This window comes from Haemorhous mexicanus, chromosome 1 (genome assembly GCF_027477595.1).
Source record: "Haemorhous mexicanus isolate bHaeMex1 chromosome 1, bHaeMex1.pri, whole genome shotgun sequence".
Taxonomy (NCBI): domain Eukaryota; kingdom Metazoa; phylum Chordata; class Aves; order Passeriformes; family Fringillidae; genus Haemorhous; species Haemorhous mexicanus.
Window position 1 is genome coordinate 23,465,670 of NC_082341.1, and position 20,431 is coordinate 23,486,100.

Here is a 20,431-nt window from a genome sequence, read left to right on the forward strand (position 1 = left end):
GGCAGCGCCGCGCATCGCGGGAGGGCCGGGCCGGGGGGCGGCTCCGGGTGCGCCTCGGTGCCGTCGGCAGGCGAGGGGAGCGGTGAGCGAGAGGAGGGAGCGGCCGGAGTGCGGAGGTGAAACAAGAGGCAGGTTACCGAGGTTAGTGCGCAGGGGGCTGTGGGGAAAGGGGATGGCGGGAGCCGTGGGCCGCTGGGCCGGGGGACAAGGGGGGAGAGAGGCCGCCTCCGGCCCGGGGTGTCGGCCGGCGGAGGGCAGGGGGCTCGCCCGGGAACTGGCCGTGGGGGGGGATAGGTGGCAGCTGCCCCAGGGCGGCCGGGACCCTCGTAAAGTTGGGAGCTGCCCGATGGTCTGGCTTCAGCCAGGTCCCGCTGGTGGGCTCATGCCCGCCTTGTTCATAGCCGGGATATCTTGCCTGGAAGGCAGAAGCGAAAAGTGTGAGTGGTCAGAGTGGGAGCGTGTGCTGCGGGGCGAGATGTGACAGAGTGACCTGGCTTCCTGGCTCGGTAACGCCGTCAGAGCAGCCCTTGAATGAATTTAAATGCTCACGATCGCGAGGGTATGGGATTTTTGGTTGTTGTTTTTGTTTTGGTTTTTTTTTTCCCTTTTTTAACCCAGTGGAAATAATTTAGTTTTGATACCATAGCAGTTTTATGTAAGTAGCAGTATCCCTCTCCCAGGCATGTCTAAGCACATACTGGAAATTGGGCAACTTTTAAAAATTAATCTTGATAATTCATGACTAGTCAGTCTACCTCTTATTTACAGTTTATATAGTATGCAGAGGATACACAGAGTCACGAAAACATACTCGGCAGAGTAAAGAACTAATACTGTAGCTTAAATTGTTTGCACGGATCCCTCCATTATGACTAACCGTCCTTGATTGCACCTTCTTTGAGTGCTTTTCTGTGCTTACCAGTTCCAGAAATGGAGCTTTAGTTGTAGACGTAACATCAATAATGTGCTGTAATTTAAGTACATTCACTAAAGAGAGAGACGGCTCTTGAGAGGATTTTGGCTGTAGAGGTTAGCAATGAGAGGAGGCTGTGTCTTCCTTACATGTATGGCTGTTTTATCCTTACTTTCATCATTTGATTTTCGATGTGAAGTGTGGTGGATTAATTTCTCTTTAATCTCTTTTGCGTACAGAGGAAAATTCCTCTTCTTCCTTGGGGGGGAAACAGGCTTTAGTCATAAGGAAAGCAACAGCGTTTTTCAGCTACTTAGAACATGTGACTTGTTTCTACATAGAAACAAATTGGTAGAATTTATAGCAACTTTTTTTTTTCTTTTTTTTGGTGTATGTGGAAAGAATAAATGGTTGTATTTAGAAATAACAGAAGAGGTTTCTGAAAACTTTAATTCTGGGCTTTTCTGTGATCCTGTGCTCTGTCAATTCCTTCTTCAACAAATTTTACTTCAGTCCTTAATCAAAAGAATAATATATTTTAATAATACAGTGTATTATTCCTGAATTACAGTGTTCCTATAAGTCTACTAAAAAGCCAAACAATGTTGGTGGTGCTCTGTATTCATGTATATATGCATCAGCAGAGTATTATGAATGAAGATTAATTTTAAAAGAAGTATTACAATGGTGGTGCTATAATAATAATATCAATAGCCAAACCCCAAAAGTTACGCAAGTAAGTTTTATGCAGTCCCTTTTGTTTTTGCTTGTGCCATACACATCTGGATAGGACTGGGTATGTATGTGTGTAAGTACATGATTTGTCTTATTGCACAAAACATGGAGTTTCCTGGACATAGTTACAGATTGCATGTGAGTTTTCATGTATCTCTTATGTGTTCCCATCTGGCCTACGCACTTCAGAAAATTAAAGAAAACTAAGCATGTAAATATGAAGAGGAATGCCTTCTAAAGCTCTCAGCTTTTATTCAATGGAACAACTATAAAAATGGTTTTAGAAAATGTCATTATGTTTTTGTTCACTGTACAAAACCTTGTTAACGCTATGGTTGTTTTATTCTGTCCTGAACAATTTATCACTCCTGGTCTGTGACATCTCTGCTGTGATTGCTTATCCCTATGTTTCTTTTTGTTTCAGTAGTAGGGCTTTGTTTATTAATCATTAACTAGTTTGGCTAGCAAGTTTTGTGATTTTTTTTTTGTTGTTGTTTATTTGTATTTTTTTAAGATCCTTTTTGTTTTGTGTATTGGAGGGGTATTTTTGTTGGGTTTTTTCCATTGGGGGCGTTGTTCATTTGTTTTTGAGGGGTTTTGTTTGTTGTATTTATTTTGCTGTTCAGATGTCATGTAGTTACCGTTACCTGAGTAGTTCATTAACTTCTCCTTGGAATCTGGTAACTAGAGGTTGCTGTCGGCAGTTGTCACTGTTGAAGTTTTGTCAGCTTTGCTAAGGTGACTCATGCCAGTAAGAAGGAAAATTGAGAAGCTGGAGGTTACTGATACGTGTGCTGAACCAGTTACGTTTCTAATCATATTACTGTGTTTGCATAATTGGTAATGACACATAGCAAAGAAAGATCTGTTTTACTTGAAGAGCAGCCCTGTGGAAATTCTGAAATGTTCAAAATGACATGGAAAATTCTGTTTTCAACATCATTATCATCAGGCAAGACTTTTACTGCTTTTGCTTCCTCATCCCAAAATATAATACCAAATAGTTTTCCATGGAGCATTATAGAAATCACACTTATGTGTAAATTTTAGGGGGGAAGATTATTTCATGCAAGATTATATTACATTTTACACTGAAAGTTCAAGCCAGAGATGTCTAGCAAATGTTTAACAACTGCTGTTTCCTTCATAACTGCTAAATGTCCTCCAGAATTATTGGAAACGGACACGTTAGTCTTTGTTTGTGACAATGGAAGGCCAAGTGCAAGGTCTCCACTTGGGTCAGGGCAACTCCTGGTATTCATACAGGTGAAGGGGTTGAGAGCAGCCCTGCCGAGGAGAACTCAAGAGTACTTTTGGATGAAAAACTGGACATAAGCTGGCAGTCTGCACTTGCAGCCCAGAAAGCCAATTGTATCCTGGGCTGCATCAAAAGCAGCATGGCCAGCAGGACGAGGGAGGGGATTCTGCCCCTCTGCTCTGCCCTGGTGAGAGAGACCCCACCTGGGATGCTACATCCAGCTCTGGGGCCCCTCAAACAGCAAAGACACGAACCTGTGGGAGTGGGTCTGGGGGAGGGACACAAATGTGGAGCAGCTCTCCTGTTGCTGTTGACCTCATTTCAGAGAGACAAGGCACAGTCTTTTAAGGAGCAAAAAAAGCTAGAACTTTATTTTATATATCCCTTTATATAGAGTTCTATAAACCCTCCTGTGTCTATGGTAACAAGCTGTCATCTCATAGTAATTGGTCAGTCTTGGACTGTGTAAGAAAGGGTTGTTTGTGAGATACTGTTTTCATTCTTAAAGCTGAGACAGTTGGAATTGTTGAAACAGGTGGATGAAAAGAGTCTTAATCTGTAGAATTCTTTCTCAGGGAAACAAGTTGTTTTTTGCTGTTGCAGGCTTTTGTTTTCATGAAGAGCTGTTAGCTTTCCCCCAGCTATGTCGGACTAGGATTTAGTTTATGAGGCCTTATTCAGGCCTGCTGTTTGCCAGCACACTCTCCTGTGAAGAAAGGCTCAGAGAGTTGGGGTTGCTCACCTTGGATCAGAAAAGGCTCTGAGGAGATGCTGTTGCAACCTTTAGGTGTATAAAGGGAGCCCACAAGAGAAAGTTTTACTGGGGCCTGTTTTTACACGACAAGGAACAAGAGTTTTTAACTTTTAGATAAGGCAAACACTTCTTTTGACCTAAAGCCTCTTTGTAGTACTACTAATATTCTTTACAGGAACTGAATTTTCTTTACAGGGTTTTGTTGAAGTTTCTCAAGAGAGATTTTCATTTGATGGTTTTCTTAGATTAGTATTTTAAACGAGGTAAATTCTGAACTGTTCCCGTCAGAGGATAATTGCAGTTAAAATATGGGTGAATGGGGGTTTATGGATCAGCTGTGTTACAGTGTTGCAAAGAAAGTTACTCTTGTAACTTTTCCTGTTTAATTCTGTACTGACAAGGAAGACCAGGGGACAAAATTATCCTCTAAAAGCAAGGTATATATTTGTGCATAAACTTACGCCTAGAAATCAATGTTTGCACACAACCTTCAGTATAATAACATTATTCTTTGACAATAACTTAGTGTAGTTTGTATATTACATAGTCACAACTGAGGCATTATATTACAAATTCTGTATAAAAATAGTTTTTACGTGCAGGCTTCTATGTTGGAAAAAATTCATTAAATTTATTGAGGAATTTCCCTACTTAAAGGAGTTTCCCAGTGGCTTGTGATTACCATTTTGACACACCTGAAAAACTTGCAGTAGACGTGATATGGAAGACTCTCTATGCTCTCTCTGCCTAGCTGAGTGCAGTGACTTTAAGGGGTATGGGGCAATGGTGACAAGTTCCTGCCCAATGCCATAGAGGTGTGGCTCTTTTGTGACTGCCTTACCTTCCCAAATGCCTTTACATAATACTTAGGAGCCTCTGCACATGAAACCAAACAATAACAAGGATGATGGTTCATCTAGTTGGTGCTGCCAAGGTTAAGCTCACCTGTACCCTGCATCAAATCTGCTCCCACAAAGCAAAAAGGATGGCTCATTGTCACAGGAGACTCCCTTCTGAAGGGAGCAGAAGGCTCAAAGAGAAGGACCCACTTCTCGGGGAAGTCTCTTGCTTCCCTGAGGCCTGAGTTAAAGATGTGGGGAGAAAGTGTCCTATCCTGGTATGGCACTCAGACTAATATCCAGTATTGATTTTATTTTATTTTTTTCAGGTAGTCAGCGGGGAAGTTGTAAAAAGAAGTATGAGGGCAGTGAAGAGAAACTTCAGGGCCTTGGTTAAGGAATCAGGAGCACAAGTAGTGTGCTTTTCTATCCTTCAAGTTGCAGGGAATGATGATGATGTTGCCAGGCCTTCTGGCGACAGACAGTGAACACCTATCTCAAAGGGAAAAAGAATCTTTGCACAGGAGTTACAAGAGCTCATTAGAAAAGCTTGAACTAGACTTGAAGGGGGAAACTGATAAAACCAGGCTCACTAGAGATAAGCCTGGGGGCAGCACACCCATGTTTGAGGCATGATGTGCTAGTGATGTCCTTTGATCTTCCATTTCAGTGAAGACAGGGGATAAAGATCCATGTGGCAGCAAAGACCAGCGGTTATCCATGTGTTAGAAACCACAGAAGCATCTGAGATTGGTCATACAGGAATTAGGACTTCTTCCCCAAAAAAGGTGGAGGTATAAATAGCCTGACTGAAGTGCTTCTGCTCCAGTGCACGCAGCAGAGCAACAAACAGGAGGAGCTGGAAGCCATTGTGCAGCAGGAAAATTATGGTATAATTGTCATTACGGAAACTGGTCATTGTGTGATGACTCACAACTGGAGGGCTGCAGTGAATGGCTGTAAACTCTTCAGAAGGGAGAGGCAAGGAAGGAGAAGCAGTGGAATAGCCCTGTGTTTTAGGGAGTGCTGGGATTCTCTAGAGCTTAATTATGGTGCCAATATGGTTATTGATGGGTGAGAAGGAGTGGTAAGGCCAGCAGTGCAGATATCCTGGTTGGGAGTCTCTTACATCTAGCCAGCTTACAGAAGCATCAAAATATTCTCTGAGCAACTGTGAGAAGTTTTACTATCACTAGCCCTTGTTCTCCAGGGGAGCTTCAAATCTCCAGATGTCTCCTGGAAATACAATGCAGTGGAAAGGAAACAGTCTAGAGGAAGCAGGTCCCTGAGTGTCTGGAAGAGAACTTCCTGACTCAGTTGACGAGTAAGCCAGCTAGGGAAGGTGTCCTGCTGGACTTACCGTTCGCAAAGAGAGAAGCATTTGTGGGTGATGCGATGATTGGAGGCTGTCTTGGGCATGGTGATTGTGAAATTACAGTTTTCAATTCTTGAAGAACTAAGGAGGGAGTCAGGGTTACCTTGGGAGCTGTTACCTTGGACTTCTGGAGGGCAGACCAGCGTATTGAGGAGACTGGTTGACAAACTTCTGGGAGGCATTCCTAAAAGGGAGAGAAGTCCAGGGAAGATGGACATTTTTGAAGAAAGAAATCCTAGAAGTGCAGAAGAGGGCTGTCGCCATTTGCCTAAAGAAGAGCTGTTGGGGAAGTAGACCAGCCTGACTGAACAGTGTTCTGGTTTGAGATCAGGAGAAATAGGAGAGTCTATGGCCTCTGGAAGAATGGGCCAGCAGCTCAGGAGATGTAAGAGACTCCCAACCAGGATATCTGCACTGCTGGCCTTACCACTCCTTCTCACCCATCAATAATTTTATCCAGGGAGAAAATTAGAAGGGCCAATTAGAACTTAATCTGGCTACTGCTGTAAAAGTTGATAAAAAGTGTTTCTATTAATATACCAGTAACAAAAGGAAGGCCTAAGAGAATCCTTATCCTTTACTGGATGAGAGGGCAAACAAAGTGACAAAAGATAAGGAAATAGTCTGAAGTACTTAATGCTTTCTTTTCCTCAGTTTCTAATAGCATGACCAGCTGTTCTCTGGGTACCCAGTGCCCTGAGCTGGAATAAAGAGACGAGGAGCGGAATGAAGGCTCCGTAATCCAAAGGGAAAGCTCAGAGATTTTCTATGCCACTGGCACACTTTCAAGTCTTTGAGGCTGGGTGGGATCCACTCAAGGGTACTGATGGCACTGGCAGAAGTGCTCACTGAATCACTTTCCATCATTTACCAGCAATCCTGGTTAATAGTGGAGATCCCACGTGACTGGAGGTTAGCAAATCTGACACTCATGTTCAAGAAGAGTTGGAAAGAGCATCTGGGGAGCTACAGGCCTGTAAGCCTGACCTCAGGGCCAAGGAATCTCATGGAGCAGATCATCTTGAGAGCCATTCAATGGCACATACAGGACCGTCAGGGGATCAGGCCCAGCCAGCATGGGTTTTTGAAAGCCAGGTCCTGCTAGACCAAGCTTATCTTCTAAGACAGAGTAACCTGTTTAGTGGATGAGTAAAAGGCTGCAGAAGTTGTCTACCTACATGTCAGTAAAGCCTTTGACATCATTTCTCACAACATTCTCCTGAGGAAACTGTTTCCACTGGCATACTCTTCTCTGGGCAAAAAAAAGTGTCTGGATGTCCAGGCTCACAGAGTGATGGTGGATAGAGTTACATCCAGTTGGTGGCTGGTCACTAGTGTTCCCCAAGGCTCAGTGTTGTGGTCTGTCCTATTGAATAATGTCTTCACTGATGATCTGGAGGATGGGATCCAGTGCACCCTCAGTCAGTTTGCAGACAACACCAAGCTGTGTGAAACTGTTGATTTGCTGGAGGGTAGGAAGGCTCTGCAACAGGATCTGGACAAGCTGGATCAATGGCTGAGGCCAGTAGTATGAGGTTCAACAAGGGCGAGTGCTGGATCCTGCCCTTGGGTCACAACAGCCTGATGGAGCACTACAGGCAAGGCATGAGTGGCTGGAAAGCTGCCTGCCAGGAGAGAACCTGGGGCTTTGGTCAACATGATGTCAGCTGGGGGTAGCCTGTGATATAACTTAGTGGAAAAGTAGTAAAAATGATTGTGTCTAATTGTGAAAATTCTTACACATAGTTTAATTTTTGTGGTAATTGTCTTAAATAAAATAATTACTTTTGTAAATTGTCCTATAGGGATGTTAGTAATCTATCACTTCCCCCCTCCCATCCCCACCTTTCTTGAGTAAAGATGTTGTTCTGGAGGTTTCAAAGCTTTTTGGGGGAAATACACTTAATGTATAATGCTAATTATATATGTTTTAATGGCATATTTCTTGACTGGTTTATATAGTCTCTGATCAATTGTGATTAAATGGACATAAGTTGGAAACTGATTCTCTGCCACAAGTACTTCACCTGATAATCACTTTTCTTGGAATTTAGCATAGAGAAAATAATTAGATTTTTCTAGTTTATAATTCGGCTTTTTAAACACGCCCTTCTTGTTCTTATAGCAGGTACTATAAGAGATGGTAGGAACATGGTGTCCTGTTTATGTCCTGGTTTTGACCTTAGTTGTAAATTACTACAAATGAAATAACTTAGAGGAGAAAATTCTGTTTGATATATTTATTAGTTTTAGCCCACTTCAGATTTCTGCTTCAGGGACGTTCCATAGATGTTAGTTTTATTTCAAATGGATTTCTGCCCTTTTATTTCAAATGGATTTCTAAGAGGAATTTTTGATGACAAAGTTATAAATGGTACATTTGGTACAAATGTTGTGGTACAAAAATGTTGTGTAGAAACTCAAAACTGACTGTATTAAAAAAAACCAATAGTATATTTTTTTAGGATGTTAAGATGAAACACTGATGATGATAATTGAAATATTATGAACCAGCCTTTAGAGAAATAGCTGAAATACTATGAGAAAATGTTATGATACATACTTGTCAATGTTTTTGCAACTAAAATACATCAAATCCTGGTACTATGCAAATTTATTGTGGACTTAAGAATAGGAACTGTAGGACAGTTGTAGTTTATTAATGAACTCTTCTCTCTTCTAAGGGTTTGACTGTTACTGTACTGCTGTGATATGCAGTTGTGTGTTTTTCTTTGTATTTCTGTTAGTTACTATGTGTGTAAGATGTGCAAGGCTGGCTGCACACATCAGGACTAATTTTTGACAGTAGCAACCTGTAAATGCTGTTGCAATGGAATTTTCCCCATAAGTATTTTTTTTCTCATTAAAGAAAAAAAATTATTATTTCTTATTTCTTCCCTCTGTAAATTACTTGCAGAATTGTAATTTTTTTAGCTTTTTTTTTTTTTTTTTTAAGTCCAGGTGGCTCTGTTGTGTTCTAGATCTCTAAGCAGCTGAGGGACAAGGGAATGTGTTCATCTCTGTTTTTCTCTTCTACAGATAGACACGTAGAAATGTTCTGGCAGAGTAGAGCCCAGAAAATATGTTGCTAATTTCTTGAATGAAAAATGGTGAATTTCATCAATGTTGTGAAAAAACTGCAGAAATATGTACCTACTAAACTATGAAGACCAAAGTTCCAGCTGCACTAATAATGCAGGTTATACATTTTAAAATTCTAAGAACTTCACAGACTGATGGAGTTATCTATTTATCCATAGGTTGGGGATTTTGATATTTTAAAGCTCAAATCTTGAGACCCAGCTGTATAGCTGACATCGTGATAGTGAAACACAATTCTTCAGCAATGATCTGGCACATTTATTCTGTAGAAATAGATCTACTGCAAAATTGTACTAGCAAATCTAGGTCTATGAAGCATTGTGAGTTAAATATTCAAAGACAAAGCATTTGTTCTTTCTGAAAGAATTCCTGTTACTTGCATTCTCTGAAAGTTTGTGTATGGAAGGACACAGCCTGCAGTACTGAGACATTACTAATAGCTCTGTAGCTTATTGCAGTATAAATATACAATGGCTGTTAATTTAGGCCCTTTTCCCAGACTTCTTGAGAGTCACTGACACAGATACTTTGTGTATTTAGTTCTCCATATTTAGAAGGATGTGTTGGAGAGAAATCTTTCATTGGAGCTATTTCAGTGAGTCACCAAGTGCAAACTGCCCATTAAAAAAATACTGAAGAGGTTTTATTTGGTGACTTGTGTGTTGAAGTACAAGTTCTTTGTAACATCCCATTTACCAACCTGTTAATTAGTTAAAATTAAACTGCATGGAAGTCCTTTATCCTTTTCAGGACATGATAATTAGTATTCAGTAAAATTAAGTAGTGCAGCTTTGCATTTATAATATTAATTAACTACCTGGATGAGGTGATGGAGTGCACTGTCAGCAAGCTTGTTGATGACACCAAGGTTGTGTGGGCTGGAGGGCAGGGCTGCTCCTCTGAGAGACCTTGACAGGCTGGAGAAATGGGCTGACAAGACCCTTGTGGTTGGTGTTCAGCAGAATCTGAACACAGGAACAGAATAGCTCTACACAGTAGTACAGGCTGGGAACTGATGGCTGGAGAGCAGCATCGCAGCAAATGACCTCGCTTTGCTGGTGGATGCTGGGTTGAATGTGAGTCAGCAAGGTACCTTTGAGCAAGAATGAAGCCAGTCACTGAGAGAAGTGAGTATTTCTGTCAGCTTGGCATTTGTGTGACGGCATCAAAAACAGTGTCTAGTTTTGTGCTTCTTGGTGCAGGAGAGGAGCTGACGTTCTGAAGCAGGCCTAGAGGAAGACTGCCAGGATAATTAGGGTAGAAAAGCACATAATGTAAAAAGAAAAGCTGGAAAGGCTGAGTGTCCTCTGTTCAAAGGAGTCTAGGGCAGTGGATCTTGTTTTCAGTTAATGGGAGGGTACAGAAAAGACAGAACCAGACTCGTCTTGGAGGAGCTGGGTGATAGGGCTAGAGACGACAGAAAAAGTTGAAGCAAGGGATGTTTCAATTAGACATTAAGAAAAATTATCATTATTGAGGTGGTCAGATGTTGGGATAAGTAGTCTGAAGAGGCTGTGAGATCTCCACACTTGGAGATACTCTGAACTTCAGTGAGAATGGCATTGAGGAGCCTTTGAAGCTCTGAAGATTGCCTTAAGTAAAGGATAGAACCTCCAGAGGTTCCTTCTAGTGTAAATACGTGCTTGCTCCATACCTCATGATATGGTTGCACAACTGTTTCCTCCCTCCTCTGCATACAACTGGGTCTGACCCAGATGATGTGTTTGGCCCAGAGAGCTGTGGAGTTCTGTAGAAGAGAACAGTATTGTCATCTTAAATAAACTGTACTATTTGGCTCAAACCCTGATTTTTAACCTGACTTCTGTGTAGTCAAAGATTTTAAGTGATCGGTTTAATGTTTTGAATTTTCACGAGTCTGTCATGAAATGGACGAATCCTTAATGAGATTTTTTTCCAAAGTGTTGGATGTAAGGCATTTTTTTCTGTAATATGGCTTACTGTTAGTAGAAGTAGAGCAATTACTGGCGCCTTCTTTCAGGCAATGAAATAAATTAATAATTGTAATTGGAATACTGGCTTATTCTGGGTTTTATTTGTTTGTTGAGGTTGGGTATTTTTTGTGTGGTTGGTTTGTTTGGGGTTTTTTCCCCCAAAAACTCATGAATTCAGACTTTCTCAATAAGCAAGCTGCTTTAAGTTTATAATTACTCTCTTAATAAAGAAAGTTTATTATTACTTACATAGAAAGTTAAATTCACTTGTCTGAAATAGGAGTTAGACAGGCAGCATGTTCTAGCATAAAATACTTTGTTGTAATCTTTAATTAAAAAGGGATAATTTGGATGGTTTAGTCTTTGTTACTCTGGATGTATTTGCAATGTAAAGTGTGCAAAGCTTAATAAAACAGTCAGATTATTTTACTATAAATATGATGTAAGTTGCCTCTTGATTTGTCTTTATTTCATAGTAATACCTTTTAAGTTCATTCAGAAACCCTGGGTTTTTTGCTGCATGTATTTTGCTTCAGGTATATGTGAGTAAGAAATCAATACGGAGAACCAGAGTTTTGAAATAAGTCCTTAATAAGATGATTGGTTCTTTTTTATTCCCCCCCACCCCTTCTTTTAGCTATGTGTATAATTTTCTACTATATAAATAGATGATGAAGACAATGATTCAAATTTCTTTTTTAATTAGTCACAAGTCTGAAAAGTATACTGAATTAATTTCAGTTTTGTTAGGTTGTGGTATTAGGGTAGCTGTGAAGAGTTACTAATAATTATGTCCTTCATTATTTTGGAAATATACAAATGTTCTCAATTTTAGAATCTACTCATGAGTGCAAGGGAAGAAATCCTACAACCCAAATTAATGTATTTTTGGGAATAACTTCTGTATGAATAATATAATTTCTAGGAAAACCAAACAGTATTTTCTGTGAATCTTCAGCATGTTTTAGCTTCTTCAAAAGAATGATGACATTCAGATCAAAGCACACTGGGTTAGTGCTAAATGGAGGTGTTCAAAAAAGTTTTTTGAAGCATAAAACCTCAGTATAAACTTTGAACAGAAAAATATTCTTGAAACAGTCTACCCATGGCTTACTGTGAAACTAAATCCTTTCACATTCCTAAAAGCCAGACAGTCCACCCTAATCATGCCTTGTTTTAGTTATTGTATACTTTATTTTCCCCAGTACTGCCTGAGCCTGCTTACTGTAACTGTGATATGATTCCTGTTCTCTTTCTAAACTGCCCACCTCGCTGCTGTATCCAAACAGCTGAGGGCACACAATGTTCTGATGCAATAATCATATGTTGTGGCCCCAGTTCCCTATAGTTGAGGGATAACAAATCATTTTTATTTAAATCTGCTATATTCTATGAAATGAAAGTGGCTTTTAAATCTGTCCACACAGAGTTGAAGATATGAGAGCAGTATTCTGTTTTCAAAATTGATTCAATGAGATATGAGGCTGCAAAATGCAAAGTTTTGGGCTTTTTAAGATACAGTTTGCCATTCTAATTGATTAGGAAATAAGATTTCCATGTCACTCAGACACTTGATTACATCCTGAAAAAATGAGCAAGCTTTTGCATAGGTGGAGTATATGCCTTTTAGAGTAGGTGGTTCCATCGTTCCCATTTCCTGGAACATTCCAGCCTCATGCCTTTCTGTTGCAACACAATAGGTTTTCATGTAAACCACTCAAACCTTTGAAAAGGGAGTCTCTTTTATTTATTTCCTTTCTTTATAGAGGTATATTTTGATTACTGTATATTGTTAGTCATGGCTGGTTTTTAAGTTGTTAGATGTTTGCTTCAGAGATACTTCTTACTTTACTTTATAACAAATGGTCTTCAATTTCTCTCATTTCTTGTCTATTGCTTTTTTCACCTTCTGTATTTTCTAGAGAGTAGTTTAGTGCAATTGGAACATCCTTCTTGCTGTGCAGGATGCTGTATGAGTACATAGAGTGATACCAGAGTAGATTTTTAAAGCTGTTTGTGCCTGTTGAAATTTTCAGAAGACCTTAAAACTTAAATCCTCTAATGAATATTTCAACCCTACTGATAAAGTATTGTTTCTTCATGTCTAGCAGCAATTGAAAAATCAGCTCCATGGATTGTTCCCCCAGCAAGTTTTAAGTATATTATGAAATATGGTGCAACAGGATTAGCATTATAGGGGGGAAAGAAGATATTGTTCTTAAACATCTCTCTTTCCCAAAGTACAGGGGAGAGGGACTAAATTAGAGATATTTCTCATGTCTCTGCCCTTCAAGACTGTTCAAAAAGCTTTGTGCCAGTTTAGTAGACTTTGTTCTCACTGAAGTCCTGCTGGTCCCCTGCAGCTACACTAAACCTTTTTCACCAATACCTGCTTTTTGACTGTCAGGGCTTGAATTTTTCCCTTTCCTGTAAATGCAAGCTCACCTTTGTCCTTTCACTGCCTGTTTGAGAGGGATTTTAGTTGTCTTTCCACACAGGTCTTGCTTGCCCAGTGTCAGACACCTGAACAGCATCAGCTGCTGCTATTAACAGTTGTGAGGTTTTGCTTTGTGAAATTAAAACTGGACTCAGACAGGGGTACCTGTTTTGCTGACATTTTTGTAAAGGGCTGAGGTGAAGTTGCTATATCAGTTATTCGTTGTGAGTTTCTATCCTGATATAATTTGATACTCTTTTGTACACTGCCCATCATGGGTTATTGCAGGCTTAGGTGCAGTTTGCAGCAGCCAGTGCTGCCCTTGGTACTGTGATGCATGCACACTCTCCCACCATCTCTCTGCACACCTACTCCACCCAGCAACATCTTCTAGTTCATGCTCCATCCACTATCCCTTTCTGAGTGTATGGCTGCTGTCAGAGTAACAGCTGATAAAATAATGCTGGACTACAAAAGAAATTTCATGAAAACTGTTTTGACTTTAGCTAATGCAGTGGTACAGCCTTGCCTCTAGCAACCAACCGTGGCCTCTGCACAGTTTGCACATTGGTGATGTTTCCACCTCTGTCTGCACTTCAGTATGAATAAACACTGTTTTGAAAGTATTTCCACTCCATACAGTATGCAGGCTACAAATAGTCCTACCTCCCTATCACTGCTGCCATGCTCTGGCTGTTTGGACCATCAGCATGCAGGAAAAAAAACCCAGAAGAGGGAATTGATCTGAGTTAGATCCATTCTGCTCCTCTGTACAGTCACTAAAGTAAACCTACAAGGGAAATTGTAGAAATATGGATGAACAGAGGGGGTGGATCAGAAACAAAAAGGGCAATATCAGCTCTGGTATCAATTAAAACCACTTAAGAAACTACAGTGTAAGTTTCTCAAGCAATATTTGTGTCGTAAAGATACTGGAGGCAGATTTCCAGCTTGCTAAGTGCATGCATCATAGTAACTATAAAAATTACTTCATAAATTCTGAAGCTTTCAGGGAAGTCTGATAGAGTTTTCACACTGGTCTGGGCAGGGAAGTGCACCCTGGGGAGGAGAACAACCCAAGAAAAGAAGTAGTAGAGAGGAAAAAGAAATGTACTTTTTTGTGGCTTTTTTTCTGGTGGAGAGTGGGGGTTGGGAATGTTCTCTTGTGGTGCCTTTTACTTTACAAGCAGAAAGAACTATTCTTAAATAAGTGTCTGCCTGTTACATTGGCACTGGAGCAGGTTTTTCATAAGGCAGTCACCAAGGGATTCCTGAGCATCACAGCTCTGCAAGCTGCTGAGACTAATACAGCTGGTTCCCCCAGCTTTCGTCTCGTCTGCACTGCTTGTCTTGGCTCCTGCAAATCTCTGCAACTGGCAGTGGGATTTTTCTTTTAACAAACTATATTCTTGGACCTTAACCCAGTGGATTTCTGCCTCATTTTCAGACAGCCAAATATAAGTTTGCTAGTACCTAGTAAATGCTGGATTGATCATTGAAATTTTCCTAGGCATAGGTCAGGCTGCATAAGAAATGCTTCATGAGTCAGAACTGCTTCATGGTAGAGGAGGCTCAATGGGCTTGTCAAGCTGAAAAAGAGACGTGGTGACTTAATAGACAGCAGTAAACTCGCTCTTCTACATCAGCAGGCTGGATTCCATAGTCTCAGGTGGCCATGCACCATCTTGGGCTGGATATCTGCTGTCACTGCTTTGCAGGCAGGTGTGGTAGACTTTAAAGTCTTCCCTTGCATGAGGAGGCATGCCTAGCTGTGGAGGCAGCAGGAAGGGAACGCATGTCCCAGTCCCAGCAGCACCTCCACAGCAGGGAAAGCCCATGTGCAGATGTCCTTTGTGACTTTGTGAGCGGCATTCGGAAATAGCACTGGCTGAGAACCTCCTGTGCAGTGTCACTGACACCTCCCGCGTCAGGAGGGTGACCTGGATCTTTCTGTTCTGCAGGACCTCCCTGTCTAATGTAGCAGGAAATAAGGGACACAGAGGTCCTAAAAGTCACCTTACCTAACCAGAAGTACCGGCTCCATGGTTGAGGTAGCCGTGCTTCAGCATTCTGTCATTCTTTCCTTATGACTCCAGGAACTCTATGAAGCAGATGTAGATGGAACAGAGGAGTCATGAACATAAACTGTGTGAACTCCCCATTATGTATTTTGATAGTAGCTGGTGCCATGAGCCAGCAGTATTAGAAAAAAAGGGAATGTAAGTCTAGTGAATGCTGCTTTTCAGAATGCTTGCTTGCCAGCCCCTTAACCAGATGTAAAAAAAAGATAAGGCAGCAGTTTTCCATGAAAAACCCCAAACAACAGAAACATCCTGCCAAAATCTGGGCAATACACAAGGGTCAATGCGTGGGCAAGGCATCAGAGAATCTTGGGTACTGGATACCAAGCCAAAGCCTTTTGCTTAGGAGGGAAGCATTACCCATGTGACCATTAGCAATCTGAGATTGAACGGGTTTGAATCTGGTACCTCAGGTGATCTGGTTCTGATGACAGTCCAGCATAACTGTCAGTTACAATCTAAATCTTTTTATAATGACTCCCTTTTTTAGGCTCCAGTGTTCTGGTTCAAAGAATAAAAAGTAAAATATTTTCTGACTGTATAAATAGTGTTGAATGCTTAAATCTGTTTCTGAATAGAGAGATTTTCTTCATATTGGGAAAACTGATGAAATTTTTCAGGTATGCTTCAGCTATGCAAGGTTAGGTGTCTCCTTGTTCTTCCCCAAGAAACATGAAGTGAAGAGCAGTAAAGAGAGTGACAAGCTTTACAGACTACAAAAGAACATGGGAACAAGAAAATTGGTGGAAGAGAGGCAATTTTGGGAGGAAGTTTCCTTTTATTTGTTGTTGCAGTGAAGTGGAGAGGAGTAAAACGAAGCAAGGTCTGCATATGAGATACTTCGAACATTGCCAGAGTAACAGAAAAGACTCATAAGACTGCATATGCTTTCCTCTCTCCTTCACAGCATCTAGCTGTAGTCTCTCCTTGATAATTAATTCAGCATTTCTCAGAGAAAGAGGTCTTTCATGAGAAAATAGGGAAGAAAGTCTAAAATAATTCAACGTTCTTAAATGACAGAATATCACTATTCCATCTCAATGTAAAAAAATATTTTGGATGCACTTTAGAGGTTTCCTACATTCTGGCTGAACCTAGCAAGGTAAAAGGAGATTAGCAGACATCATCTCTTTATCAAGTATCATTTGTCAAAGTACTTGGTGATGAAAGCCAGGGTCTGATTTTGTAGGTCTAATCTCATAACTGACAGTCTGTGTTGAATCTTGTGGAGAAACTGTGAAAATTCTGTTTTGGGTTATTTTTTCAGGGCAAATATTATTTTCTTTAGAACTCTCTGATAATTAAAACCGTGCAACCCCCCCCTGCATTTTGTCATATTCTTAAGAACTTAACTTTGTTACTGGTTACTGGAGGTGGGTTAACACAATGCAATTTTTAGAAGATTCCAAGACAGGCTTTTTGGACAACAGATGCCTTAAGCTGTTCCTGGAATATTACTAGAAATGATGTAATAATTAGCAGACATGTTGATAAATGTGATGTCCTGAGGATCTGTCAATCTAATACCATAATGGAAAGTCTGATCTCACAAACTTACTTAAATTCTTTGAAGAAGTTGGCAAAATACATTTATATAACCTGGTTGAATTTTCAAGTGTTGTATCCCATGATCCCTTACTTAGAAGTCTTAAACAATCCAAACAGCTTTGGGAAAGAGCAAGGGTCCATTGCATGCAGAAGTGACTGGTTTAAAGATGGTTATGGATATGGACGAAAATAAAGAGACAGTTTTCACAGTGGTTCAAGGTTGCTGATAGAGTCCCAGATAGACCAGTGCTAGGACCTTTGATGTTGCATGTGAGGATAAATAATATAGAAAAGATGGTCATCAGTGATTACTACAAACAGGGCCCACTGCAAAAGTATTTTATGAGACACAGTGGTGGATATAAAACTCAATATAGCTAAAGCTGAAAGATTCATATGGTTGGGGGGAAAAAAGGGTCCTAAATTTATATAGAATATTATCCTCTTAATTATTACATTTCGTAAACAAGATCTCGAGGTTTTATTAAAAACTCTGAAGGAAATTAGCTTAGTCCTTAGTATCGCTCCAAAAAAGTAAATGAAGTGTCAGAATAGAAGCTACGCTGCCATGATGTGAATCCGTTCATTTTGCATGTCCTAAATTAAAAAGGTGTTAGAGGCATTGGAAATAGATCAGAAAAAGCAGAAATAATCCTAAAAGTGGCACAGAATCCACTTCTTCAGAATTAGGGCTAATTAATCTGTAAAAGAGCAAAAGATTGGTATGATGTAAAATGATCACCTACAGAAGGTGATGTAATAGCAATCTCTAAAATCACAAGTGGAATGGAGACAGCAAATATGGAAAGTTGCTTTGCTGTCTGCCTCTCAGTTCTTGTAGACAGTTAAAATGAAATTTAACAAATTGCCAGTTAAAACCAGATATTTCTTAACAATGAATAATTAAGCTGTGAAATTTCAGGATGCTCTGTCTGTTAAAATTTTCCGTAGATTTGGGGAGGTTTTGAACAACATAGTGGAAGAAAAATGCAATACAGGTTATTAATATAAACCTAGCATATCTACCTCAAAAATTTGTCAAGTGGTAAATCGCTGAAGACTGGGAGAGTGTTGTGTAGCAGCGTCCATTTGTTCTTGCCCAGTTTTTGTACTTTTCATTCGTACACTCTGCAATTAACTCTGGACAAGGAATGAGATGAGAAGACAAGGAATTATCTGATCCAGTATAACCATTATTATGTTTACAATATGTGAAAACAAAATGGGAAATAAAAATGCATCTATTACTAATGACAGACTTTTAAAATAACTGAAGTTAAATATTGTCTGCTTGATTTTTTTATTTGTGAGGTCTAAAACAATTAGAAATTTGGCTGCAAACCAGATATGAAGCTATTTCATGAAAGCGCACAATAAATTGTATTAATTATTGAAATGTTGACGTATAGCTAGTAGAAGTGGTAAATGAAATAATTAGATTATCTAGTTATCATTAATAACATTTGAGTATGTATATAATGAAAATAATTTGCAGCTTGCCTTAGCTAATGTCTTGAAACAGAATTGCTGTTAGGAACCAAATTCTTTCAGAGTAGGAATAAACTCACTGATATTTATTCCTAAGCAAAATTCAGATTTATTTTTGAGGATTAACACTTTTTTTTTACAAGTCAGTCTGAAATAACTCCCAAAACAGCAGAGGATTCTTACCAGTCTTTGTCAGCCCTAATTTTTAATTTATGCCTCAACCCTTCTGAATCTACAGAGCTGAAAAAAACCTGTAGGTTTTGCTTTTTTAGTTTTGTAAAGGCTTGTTTCATACTTTTGTAATTCCTCTTTCTTAAGTTGTGTGATGGAGCTATAAAAGGTTAAAGGTTTTACTTTTGTAGGCTTTTTTTTTGCCAGGTAATTTTTCAAATTTCCAAACTGAAAATCAATTGAACTCAGAATCTCAAGAACACGTTGACTCCAAGAATCTGTTACAATTTTTTAAGCACTGGGCACTGTGGATGCAAACAGTAAGAAGACTCATGAGTAAATAAAAGTGTTGAATGGAGAATTCTGATTTCAGGACAAGATCAGTCACTAAGGTGCTGGACTAGAGAATTTTCTTCCCTTAGCAGATTATTAAGGGATAGGAGCCCTTACTGCCATCAAGGATTCTTTATTTTTCAGTACCTAAAAACTTGCTCTCTTTCTTCTCTGGAAAATCATGGACAGTTTCACAAATCTGGGCACTAGTTTTCATCTAGAAGCTGCTGGTCTACATCTTTATCTTTTGCTGTATCAAGTAACCATTTACCTAGGTCAGACATTGCTTTGACATAATAGTTTCGGATCATCAAGCCTGGCCGAGATTATATCTTGCCTCAGATACCTTTGAACAGCCTTGTCTACCTGCCTTTATCTTTTAGCATAACCACAGGACGATGTCCAAAGAGATGTCTGGATCTGGTTTAATTCACTCTTATGAAAATTGCTGTTAAAGTGGAAAACTGTTAAAATATTTTGAAGGATTAATAATTTGATTATATAGGCCGATTATGTGAAGTATGATGTAGTATGTGTGTGCTAAACCAGTAAAACAAAACCATTCCTAGCTTTCTATAACTTTATTTCAATCTGGTTAGCCTTAGCCAGTACAAATGCCACTGGATTTGTTGGAGCACAGATGCTCTTTTATTGTTATGACACATTTCTGCATGAACAGAGAGTTTTTTGTTTTCAGGCATAATAAGAAATTGAAACTGTGGATGCAATAGTGAAATGTTCCAGCAGACACAAGATGTAAGAATCTGGTGACCTGGATGTTGTTGTTCTGAATATAAAGTATGAGTTTATATAAAAGTTTTGCTATTTAAGAAAGACTGAGATAAATGTAACAAGATTTCTAAAAGAATGATTTAAAAAAAAATAATTACATCTGTGATTCTGTAATATTCTTTGGGCATGTGAGCTGACGTTTATGCCAGGCTGGAGTGAGCAGAAAACTTCCCAGCTGATGCTCCCAAACTTCTCAGCAATATTAGCTGTGAAAAGAATGGGGAAAAATTAAAATTAAAAGATCTTTTATTTCTATCATAGAACATCTGCTTTCTTTGCTTATGGCTTAGATTTTTCATATAAATACTAACTTTAAAGCACATTGTAACATTTCTTTTTCCTTAAGCTTGGATGTCAGAAAGGGTAGTTATATTAATTATTAGTTTTATTAACTAACAATGGGTAGTAATATTGTTAGTTATTTCAGAAACTCTTTAGTTCTGAAGGAAACTTCATTGTCCTGACTGGAGGGGGCATTATATTGATAAGCCTCATAGGTACATACTAATTTAGAGAGATTCAGCAGGAAAAAAAAAAAAATCATAAGATACTTATGCAGCCTCAGCCCTTCCTAGAAATAAAAAAAAAAATGCCAGAATAAGGAATGTTTGGTCAGAATAATCACAATTCACCTACTTGTGTAGGCCCATTAT

The 20,431-nt window shown here is 39.5% G+C and overlaps 1 protein-coding gene across 7 annotated transcripts in view; it reads left to right on the forward strand.

Annotated features, from left to right (window-relative positions):
- The window catches only part of ANKIB1 (ankyrin repeat and IBR domain containing 1), an 88,267-nt gene that overhangs the window by 248 nt on the left and 67,588 nt on the right, over positions 1-20,431 (forward strand). Inside the window, exon 1 of one of the 7 annotated variants that reach the window (XM_059843108.1) lies at positions 8-141. The exons of 5 other annotated variants lie outside the window; for them this stretch is intronic. The gene's annotated coding sequence lies outside the window, so the exon portion shown is untranslated. Of the gene's footprint in view, positions 1-7; positions 142-9,958; positions 10,104-20,431 lie in introns of those variants that run through there. One more of the 7 variants, XM_059843116.1, reaches the window with a different exon arrangement.